The following is an 11,428-nucleotide window of genomic DNA, read 5'->3' as shown; positions in this document are numbered from 1 at the left end:
CAGAAGGAGAAGCAGACTTACTGCTGAGCAGGGTTCCTTTCCCATCCAGAATTTTTGTTCTACATCGTACTGTAGCATTCAAACTTTCTCCAAGATCCCATGTTCAATGAGTCTGTATATGAAATATCAGGAACAGATAAACCCATGGAAACAAAAAAGTGGATCAGTGGTTGCCAAGGGCTAAAGGGAGGTGGCTATCATCTATCTATCTATCTATCTATCTATCTATCTATCTATCTATCTATCTATCTATCTATCTATCTATCTATCTATTATCTATCTATCATCTATCTATCTATCTATCATCTATCTATCATACCTATCTATCTATCTATCTATCTATCATCTATCTATCTATCTATCTATCTATCTATCTATCTATCTATTATCTATCTATCTATCTATCTATCTATCTATCTATCTATCTATCATCTATCTATCTATCATCATCTATCTATCTATCATCTATCTATCTATCTATCTATCTATCTATCTATCTATCTATTATCTATCTATCATCTATCTATCTATCATCTATCTATCATACCTATCTATCTATCTATCTATCTATCTATCTATCTATCTATCTATCTATCTATTATCTATCTATCTATCTATCTATCTATCTATCTATCTATCTATTATCTATCTATCATCTATCTATCTATCTATCATCTATCTATCATACCTATCTATCTATCTATCATCTATCTATCTATCTATCTATCATCTATCTATCTATCATCATCTATCATCTATCTATCTCTCACATTTTTATTCATTAATCTGCCAATGAACACATGGAGTCTCTCTATATTTGGCTATTGTGGACATTACTGCTAGAAACATTGGGGAGTAGGTGCTCCTTTGGATCACTACATTTTGTTTCTTTGGGGTAAATACCTAGTAGTGCAATTACTGGGTCATAGGGTAGCTCTATTTTTAACTTTTTGAGGAACCTTCATACTTTTTCCAGAGTGGCTATACCTCCTTGCATTTCCCCAGCAGCGTAAGAAGGTTCTCCTTTCCCTGCATCCTTGCCAACATGTTGTTTCCTGTGTTGTTATTTTAGTTATTTTAACTGGTGGGAAGTGGTATCTCATTATGGTTTTGATTCATATATCCCTGATGCTGAGTGGTATTGAGAATTTTTGCTTGTGTCCATTGGCCATTTGTGTGTCTTCTTTGGAGAAATGTCTGTTCAGGTCTTCTGCCCATTTCTTGACTGAAGTATCTGTTCTTTGGATGTTGAGTTTGATAAATTCTTATAGATTTCAGTTACTAGCCCTTTATCTGATAAGACATTTGCAAATATCTTCTCCCAGTCTGTAGGTTGTCTTTTGGTTTTAGCAACTGTTTCCTCTGCTGTGCAAAAGCTTTTTGTTGTGATGAAGCCCCAATAGTCTTTTTCACTTTTGTTTTCTATGTTTTTGAAGATGTGTCTAGCAAGAAGTCGCTGTGGCTGCAATCTAAGAAGTTGCTGCCTATGATTTCCTCTAGGATTTTGATGGATTCGTGTCTCATATTTAAGTATTCCAGTCATTGTGTAATTGTTTTTGTGGTGGTGTAAGAGAATGGTCCAGTTTCATTATTTTGCAATGTGGCTGTCCAATTTTCCCAACACCATTTGTTGAAGAGACTGTCATTTTTCCCATCGGAAATTCTTTCCTCCTTTGTGAAAAATTAGTTGGCCATAGAGTTGATGGACCATTTCTGGGTTCTCTATTCTGTTCCATTGATCTATGTGTCTGTTTTTGTTGCCAGTACCATACTGTCTTGATTAGTACAGCTATATTAATTCAGTAGTACAACTTAAAGTCCAGAATCATGATGCCTCCAGCTTTGGTTTTCTTTTTCAACATTCCTTTGACTATTCTGAGTCTTCTGATTCCATACAAATTTTAGGATTATTTGTTCCAGCTCTGTGAAAAATGTTGATGGTAGTTTGATAGGGATTGCATTGAACGAGTAAATTGCTCTGGGTAGCATAAACATTTTAACAATATTTGTTCTTCCAATCCATGAAAATGGAATATTTTTCCATTTCTTTGTGTATTCCTCAATTTATTTCATGAGTATTCTATATTTTTTAGAGTATAGATCCTTTAACTCTTTGGTTAGGCTTATTAATAAGTATCTTAGGAATTTGGTATAATTGTAAATAGGATTAATTTCTTAATTTCTATTTCTTCTGTCTCATTGTTATTGTATAGAAATGCAACTGATTTCTGTGCATTGATTTTATATCCTGCCACTTTGGGGAATTCTTGTATGACTTCTAGCAATTTTGGGGTGGAGTTTTTTGGGTTTTCCATGTAAAGTATACTTTGTGAGGAGTGAGAATTTGACTTCTTTGTTAATTTTAATACCTTTTGTTTCTTTTTGTTATCTAATTGCTGAGGTTGGGACTTCTAATACTATGTTGAACAGTGGTGAGAGGGGACATCCCTGTTCCTGACCTTACAGGAAAAGCTCTCAGTTTTTCCCCATTGAGAATAATACTCACTGTGGGCTTTTTGTATGTCTTTTATGATATTGAAATATGTTCCCTCTATCTCTACATTGTGGAGAATTTTAATCAAGCAAGAATGCTGTGTTTTGTCAAATGCTTTTTCTGCATCTATTGAGAGGATCATATGGTTCTTGTCTTTATTTCATTAATGTGATGTATCACATTGATTGATTTGTGGATGTCGAACCACCCTTGAAGCCCAGGAATAAATCCCACTTGGTCATGGTAAATGATCCTTTTAATGTACTATTGGATCCTGTTGGCTAATATCTTGGTGAGAATTTTTGCATCCATGTTGATCAGGGATATTTTTCTGTAATTCTCCTCTCCTTTTTGGTGGGGTGTTTGTCTGGTTTTAGGCTCAAGGTTATGCTTGCCTCGAAGAATGAGTTTGGAAGTTTCCTTTCCATTTCTATTTTTTGAAATAGTTTCAGAAGAATAGGTATTAATTCTTTTAATGTTTGGTAGAATTCCACTGGGAGGTCTTCTAGTCCTGGACTCTTGTTTGTTGGGAGACTTTAAAAAAAGATTTTATTTATTTAGTCATGAGAGACACACAGAAAGGGGCAGAGACATAGGCAGAGGGAGAAGCAGGCTCTCTGTGGGGATTCCTGATGCAGGACTTGATCCCAGGACCCCAGGACCCCAGGATCATGCCCTGAGCCAAAGGCAGATGCTCAACTACTGAGCCACCCAGGCATTCCTTGTTGGGAGATTTTTGATTACTGCTTCAGTTTCTTCTCTGATTATGGATCTGTTTATTTTTTAAAGGTTTTATTTATTTATTCATGAAAGACCGAGAGAGAGAGAGAGAGAGAGAGAGAGGCAGAGACACAGGCAGAGGGAGAAGCAGGCTCCATGCAGAAAGCCTGATGTAGTACTGGATCATGGGACTCTGGGATCATGCCCTGAGCCAAAGGTAGACGCTCAACTGCTGAACCACCCAAGTGTCCCTCTATTTAGGTTTTCTATTTCTTCCTGTTTTAGTTTTGGTAGTTTATATCTTTCTAAAAATACATCCATTTCTTTTAGATTGCATAATTTGTTGCCATATAGTTGCTCAAAATATATTTATATAATTATTTGGATTTATTCATTGTTGATTGTGATCTTTCCTCTTTCATTTATCATTTTATTTATTTGGGTCCATTCTATTTTCTTTTCGATACTTCTGGCTAGGGGTTTATCAATCTTGTTAATGCTTTAAGGGACTAACACCTGGTTTCATTGATCTGTTCTGTCCTTGTGGTTTCTGTATCATTCATTTCTGCTCTAATTTTTGTTATTTTTCTGTTCCTGCTGGATCTAGACTTTATTTGCTGTTCTTTGTCCAGTTCCTTTAGGTGTAAAGTTAGGTTGTATATTTGACACTTTTCTTGTTTCTTGAGAAAGTCTTGTATTGCTATATACTTCCATCTTAGGACCCCCTTTGTGCATCCCAAAGACTTGGAAGAGTTATGTTTTAATTTTCATTTATTTCCATGAATTGTTTAAATTCTTCTTTAATTTCCTGGTTGACCCATTCATTCATTCTTTTTTTTCTTAAAAAAAGATTTATTTATTTATTTATTTATTTATTTATTTATTTATGATAGAGAGAAAGAGGCAGAGGAGGGAGAAGCAGGCTCCATGCCCGGAGCCAGACGTAGGACTCGATCCCGGGACTCCCGGATCATGCCCTGGGCCAAAGGCAGGCGCCAAACCGCTGAGCCACCCAGGGTTCCCCGACCCATTCATTCTTTAGTAAGATTGCTCTTTAACTTCCATGTATATGTGGTCCTTTCAAATTTTCTTTTATGTTCAAGTTTTAAAGCATTGTATTCTGAAAAGATGCAGAGAATGATACCAATCTTTTGGTATCAGTGGAGACTTGATTTGTGACCCTGTATGTGAACTAGTCTAGAGAAAGTTCCCTGTGCACCCAAGAACAATGTGTATTCTGTTGGTTTAGGATGAAATGCTCTGAATATATCTGTGAAGTCCAACTGGTGCAGTGTGTCTTTCAAAGTCCTTGTTTCCTTTTTGATCTTCTGTTTGATCTGTTTTGATCTTCTGTTTAGGTGATCTGTCCATTGCTGTGCAAACAGATTCTTAATTACAGAGAACAAATGTCGTGGCGCTGAGAGAAGGTCATGAGGGAATGGGCAAATAGGGGATGGGGATTAGGAGCTGCAAATTTCCAGTTATGAAGTAAAGAAGTCCTGAGGGTGAAAAGTACACCACAGGGGATACAGTTGTGATACTTTAAGAACCTTGTATGAGGAAGAGATGGCAACGCTTCTCATGGGGAGTGGTGAATAATGTACAGAATTGTTGAAATGCATTGTTGTGCTCCTGAAACTAAATAAGAGAATGATAGGTATACAGACAGAAAGAAAAATCACACATCCGTGGGAAGCTCCTCACTCTCCAGAAAAAGGAAATGAAAGCCCTAGAGGATAGCAGGGGCATTCTCAGTGACAGGCAGCAAATTGTTTGGCAAAAACATCAATAGCTTGTTTTCTGACTGTAAAAACAATACTACTTAAAAAGAAATCAGACAACTCACATACAGGGGCTCTAGTGCAGACAGGTGTCTAAAGACAGCCCTGTGGTGTTCATTATTGGCAAGTGATATTGGGAGCCCCATGGGGGACTCAATGGCAGGATCCCAGGATCACAACCTGAGCCAAAGGCAGACACTCTACCATGGAGGCACCCAGGTGCCCCAGTTTTTATATTTTTAAAAAATGCTGGTAAGTATGTCATTGTTAAATAGCCACACAACCCAAGTACAACCAAGCTGCCCTCAGAGATGGCTCTGTGACCCTTTCCCATCTTTCCCCTGACCAGTACAGCCAGTCCTAGCAGCAGGCTTCTTGGAGCCATGGCCATGGGCCTCTGGGACCAGAGGGGGAACATAAGAGAGGAGATGCTGGAGTGGAAAGATGCCAATTCAGTTGCTTTCATTTGACAAATTTACAACTTGACAATGGAACCCATTGCTAGGGTCTGTCCTGGTCCTGGAGAAGCCTGAGTAGGTGAGGGATATTGAGTCACACTGACTTCATGGCAACTTACACCCCTGTGCCAGCCTCCCTTGGGCCCCTAGCCACTGGTCCTGGTCCCAGGATGAGATTTCCCTTCCCTGGTTGAGAGTGATGCCAGGTGTGCCTAGGGGTTGACACTGGGCCCCCTCTCCACAGTAGTACATAGTTACCAGGTTGCCATCCCTCTCTATTCAGCCCATAGCTAAATCCCTGGGTGTCTCATGGGCATCCCCAAATTCCCTAAAGTAAGACAACCCTACCTCAAAGTGGTTTTGCTCGGTCCTTCCACTTGAAGAACACCCCAGCAATGTCCTCAGCTACTAGAGCTGACACCCTAGAGTGTTCCTTCCTCTTGCCCTGAGAGACAACCCATCACCACTGTCACTCACTTGCTCCTCCAGAATACCCTTGGACATCCTGAGCCAAACTGCCATGACCTTCACTTCTGAGGGATCCCTGTGCTTTCAGATACAACTGGAGCTATGTCAGGGCTGACAAATGATCCACACAACTTGCAGGCCTGACTGCCTGACTTCTATCCTTGCTGGACTTTGGGGTCTCTCAGGGGCATAGGAGACTTTGGGGGGACTTTGATGGGAGGGCTTCCCAAGGGATAGAGGGCCTCCAGACTGACAGGGGGAACTTAGGGGGATGTGGGGACTTCTGAGAGATGAGGTGGTGCTCCAAAAGGACAGGGTGCTCCTAGAGGGATAATGGAGGTTCAGGGGGTATCTCCCAGGAAATGTCAGGTTGCTTCTAGAGGGAGGAAGACCCCCCTGGGGAACAAGCATGGATCTAGGCAGTAGGATGGCTCCCAGGGGGTGAGGGGTGGTTCAGGGAAATGAGGAGATTTAAAGAGATAGCGGGGGGCTCCAAGAGGGTAGGGCTATGCCTCAGAAGGCTACAAGGGTACCAAGAGGAAGCCTGTGGAGGGTGCTATAGGATCCAACTCAATCAGGCCCCCAACCAGGATGCCACCCTTGGCTCTGCCTCCATCCCCACTTCCTTCCCATCCTAAGTGAGGGGACTGCTATGATCCCCACATGGCACCATGAGGTGCCCTTCATCACAGCAATTCTGCACTTACAATTGGAGTGGTTTACCTGTGGGATGAAAACCCAGGCAAGGGCAGCTCAGAGTAGATCTGAGTTTGGTTGGACCTATAAATCAGTATAATGTTTCTTACATATTGGTGTCATGAATGCCTCCAGTAAATCCTTGTGTCCTGAACAGAAAATTTATTGCCTCTTCTGGCCTTCTTCCCAAGACAGTAGGCTAGTGCCAACTTCAGCCTGGATACCAGGTGGCTACTGTGAGTTGCTAACCCTAAATCAATATCTTCTAAAGGCAAAGATAATGTGATTCATATCTATGTCTCAGAAATGCTTACTTCTGGGCCTCCCAAGGGCTCGGAGTATAATCCCAAGTACAGGGTGCATTATGTAATCTTGAAAAGAAAAAGGTGGTCCCATATCTTGAGATGGTGAAGAGAGGCTCAAGTCAATACCTTGTTGAGAATCAAAGCTAGCACAGGGTAAAAACAATATACACATACCTGTTAAATTGCTACCAAGACAGTGAGGAACCATGAGGGTAAGACTCACAAGAAGGCTCAGCCCAAGAGATAAATCTGCTAATTCAGAGGACAACAGCCAAGAGGCTGACCAGAACTTTCTCCAGAGTCCTAGGGATTGACATAAGAATGGACTTGAGGGTCTGTGCTGGAGGGGTGGGGAAGAGTGCCCTGACCATCTCTCTCATCCGGAACCTCTTGGTGGATAAATATGACCCCACCATCGAGGTGAGCTGTGCTGCTCCTGTCCCTAGCCCTGAATCCTGATATGGGTTTGTCTTCTGTATGCTTCGTAGGAGGGTGTCCCCTCCTTGTGGGACCTGGGATGGGCAGGAAAGTTGCCTGGGACGGGCTGGTGGTTTGACTGTGCTATCCTAGAGAGATGGGGGTAGTTCCTTAGCACTGTTCTCTTGCAGGATTCCTATTGGAAGCAAGTGGTCATCACTGGTGAGACGTGCCTACTGGGCCTTTGGAAATGGTGGGCCAGGAGGAGTATAGTTCCATGTGGGACAAGTATATGTGCACTGGAGAAGGTTTCTTCTGTGTTTACATCAAAAACACCAAGCTCTTTGAGAACATCCACCAGTATGGGTGAGCTGCTTCTGGGATCTTGGGGGCTTCCCTGCCCCTCTGTGTTTCTGTGTCTCTCTGTCAGGGTCCTGGATGCAGCCATGCTTGCAGCCCACTGACTGGCTCTGACCTTCTTCCTCGCAGGGTGCAGATCAAGCAAGTGAAGAACTCCAATGATGTACCCATGGTACTGGTAGGGAACAAGTGTGACCTGACTGTGTGCACCACGGGGTCCTGGCAGGCCTAGGGCCTCTCCACAGCTATGGCATCCTCTACATTGAGACCTCTGTCGAGATGTACCAGGTGAATGGGCTCCCCACCCCACAGCTAGCCAAGGACCTACTCCTGCTAGGAAACAGTGCTTATTGCCCCCTCTCCCCTGACACAGGCAGGCATGCCCTGGCTCCACTTCCAGGACCTTCTGGGACTCTATGGGATCCCCGTGACCCAGCAGCCCTTAGCTCTGTAAGTGTCCACAGATGGCAAGGCAGGAAAGGTCTGGGCTGACACAGCTCCAGGAATAGGCTGAGGTTCGTGAAAGGGCTGCCCTAAGTCCAAAGGTGACCCTGGGGTTGTGGCCTCTCTGCCCACAGAGAGCTCCATGGGTCCTTGCTGGTACTGCCCTCTTAATATGCTGTTGGGGACAAGGGGGTTAGGTCAGATAGGAGGGGGACAAAAGATGTTCAGCCTGGGAGTCAGACTTAGGGTTCACCCTTCGGGGACTTCCTGAGGAGCAAGCTGCCTGATGGGGGTAGCCCTGGGGCTGCAGGATGAGCAAAGGGTAGCTACCCGTGTGGGAGTCAGGGTCGGGGAGAGGCTGGGATTCTTCATGAGCTTGAGGCAGGGTTCCCTGGGTCCCCACCCCTGCCAGGCTCTCAGGCAGTGTCCCACTGCCAGCCAGCCCCTTCTTGTTGGGCCTGGAGGCTGCCTTCTACACAGTGGTGCAAAAGATCTGGCGGCATGAGGTGTGAAAGTTGAGCTCACCTGATGAGGATGGGCAGGCTGCATGAGCTTCAGGCCTGCTCTCTTGACAACTGCGGACACTGTGACATGCCTTGCTTGCCCTCTGGGCCCTAGGAGCACAGGCACAGGGCATGGAGGGCACATGCTGGGAGGAGGCATGACCCGAGAGAGGAGGAGGGGGAGGAGGAAGCAAGCACCTTTGGAGGCCAGCCAGCCCAGGCTCCCTGGACAGTGACCACAGACCTCCCAGGATGCTTTGCACAGACTGTCGTGAAGTGACACCACTGGCACCCTGGCTGTCACTCTCCTTCCAGCCCCATCCTGGCCCACTGGGCACTGGCTGAGTGATAGTAAATTGACAGTCTTGTCCTGGAATTTGGCCAAGATTGGAAGGCACAGGGGACCCTCAGCTTAGTCTGCCTGAAGGCTCTTCTGCAGGGGCACCTGGGAGGGGCTGGTCATGCAGCCTGGACCGTGCCACCCTCTTCCTTTCTGGGTATCTGTCCAGGGCTTCCTGCACAGAGCTCTGGGCATTGCAGGAACAGGCTGGTTTCTCATTTTGGCACAGAAACACTTTATTGAACTTTCAACAGAAAAAAGAGGCTCTGAGCCAAGGATGTGTGTGTTCCGCTTGGGAGGGAAACCTTCTTCTCCTTGAGGGGACATTGAAATCACATGGGGGCCTGGGTGCTAGAGTCCCCCATCTTGGAATCTTTGGCTGACTCTGGTTGGCATCACATTTCCTGAGTTTGGGATCCCTGAGAAGCTGTTGCTAAGGATGGCAGAGTGATGGTCCCAGGCTGCCAGGTCCACACCTCCCAGCAACTTTAGGCCTGACCTGGGGCTGCAACTTTTAGGTTCCTGAGCAGGCCTCTAAATGTGTTCCATTGGTGCCAGGTGACTGACTGTAAGATAACCCGGCATCTGAAGGAACTGGCCCCTTGTGTGGGTGAGGGTGGGGTCACCCGCCTGTTCATGTTACCCCTTCTTTGGTATGATCTATTGCCCCCAGTCAAATTGCTTAGGGCAGGGTTGATCCAAGTCAAAGACATGGATGTGTGGGGCATGCTCAGAGTGCACATCCAGGCTTGGGCCAGAATCCAGGACTCACAAGGGCCATGGGGGCTCGGTCCCAACAGTCAGTCTTCATTCTGCTTGTTGGGGGGGGAGGGGACTCCTGTCATCTCTGCCCCTGCAGAGCCTGGGGCCACGCCAGGCCTTTCTGGCTCAAGCACTTGTGGCTTATGTGGGGGGTGCTTCATGAGAGGGGCATGAGCTGCAGTGACCACAGGGCAGGAGAGGTGTCCTGGGCCCTACAGCTCCATCTTTAGTGGGCGGGGTGGAGCTCCTCCTGGAAGTCCCTGGGCCAGGTCTGTTGTGTGTACCCTGGGGTGGCCCAAGGTGGTGCTGAAGGGAAAGGGACCCAACATTCTGGCTTCAACCTACATGTATCCTCCTGGTTCACTGGGAGGGTGGGGAGGGAATTCCATCACTGTGGAGGCAGCCAGGCCGGTGAGGGGTCCTGGGTTGATGGCAGACAGGCCAGAAACTGAGCCGCTGGGGCTTTCGGACACAGGTATGCAGCCTTGGGCTCTGTGAAGAAGAACCCTAAGCAGGGCCCATGGGGTCTCAGCATAGGCTAAAGACTCCCATCTGCCCATAGGCCCTGGCACCCTCCCTGGCTGCATCAGACTCTCCCCACAATCAGTGGTAACATGCCCTGAGAGGACCCCAGGCTGGTTGCAGAATGGGCCAAGGGCTTGTCCACACCCTAGGCCAAGCTGGGGGAACTGACGCTGAGACAGAGGGGCCCCAGGACCCCCTCAAAGAGGCTTCTGAGCTTCACCAGGATGGGTCTCAGCTGCAAGCCTCAGCCTTAGAGGTCCAGGGCCTGGCCTGACTCTGGAGGGTGGCACTAAGCTCTGTTTCCAGGAGGCAGGGAGTGGGTCAGGGACCAGGTCTCCTTGGATGGCCTTACCCAGTCAATGAAACACTGAAAGAACCACTTGGCAGTGTAAATGCCAGTGCACATCTGTTTCTCATCCTGATCAAATGGGAGGAGGTGTCGAGGACCCATCCAGTGACCAAAAACCTCTGTGTGCCAGGACCACATGGACCCAAGAGGATACACTTCCCATGGCCCTGCTTCGATGGTGCCCCTGGGGCCAGCAGAAGAAATAACAAAACAGACTCTTGCCAGCTGCAGAAGGCTCTGCACACCTCCTACCCCTGCCCCGGGCCATGGGAACAGTGCCTCTGGGGTGCTTCTACTTACCATGTGCTTCTTAAGCTTTGGGAGTGCTTTGCCTTGAATGTGGCTATGATAGGCCTGGAACCTCAGCAGTTTGGGGAACCCTGTAATGAAGAAGCCTGAGAAGGCCCAGGCCCCCCAACAATCAGTCTTCTCCCCCACTAGGTAGGGGGTGAATCCTGGCAGTTGCCTCCTCTCCCATGCTCTGACTTAAGTGTGTGCCCATGCCCTCCTGAGCCCGGGCTAGAAATGTTCCCCCTCAGAGAGCAGGACTCTCTTCTAGGCCTGAGGAGGCAGGGGCAGAGGACCCACCTCACAGAGACCCAGATGGGTTGTGCCCTGTGCTGAGGACAAGACCTGTCTGACCCAGCACCCTCTTTTCTGCAGTGGCTGTGGTGGGAGCAAGGGGTCCCCAGCACTGAGGGACAGCCTCCAGAGCAGGGCAGCCGATGTGTGCTCAACCATCTCCTGTGCATGGAGTTAGGCTGTGGGCACACAGGAGTGGGAGACCAGAGCTGCCACCAGGACGT

The 11,428-nt window shown here is 46.7% G+C and overlaps 1 pseudogene; it reads left to right on the top strand.

Moving 5' to 3' along the window:
• The first annotated feature begins 7,243 nt into the window (after positions 1-7,243).
• On the top strand, positions 7,244-8,694 carry LOC121480119 (annotated as a pseudogene).
• The last annotated feature ends 2,734 nt before the right edge of the window (positions 8,695-11,428 follow it).

Source organism: Vulpes lagopus, chromosome 21 (genome assembly GCF_018345385.1).
Source record: "Vulpes lagopus strain Blue_001 chromosome 21, ASM1834538v1, whole genome shotgun sequence".
NCBI classification, from domain to species: domain Eukaryota; kingdom Metazoa; phylum Chordata; class Mammalia; order Carnivora; family Canidae; genus Vulpes; species Vulpes lagopus.
The sequence above is the reverse complement of the archived record's forward strand: the minus strand, read 5'-3'. Positions and strand labels throughout refer to the sequence as shown.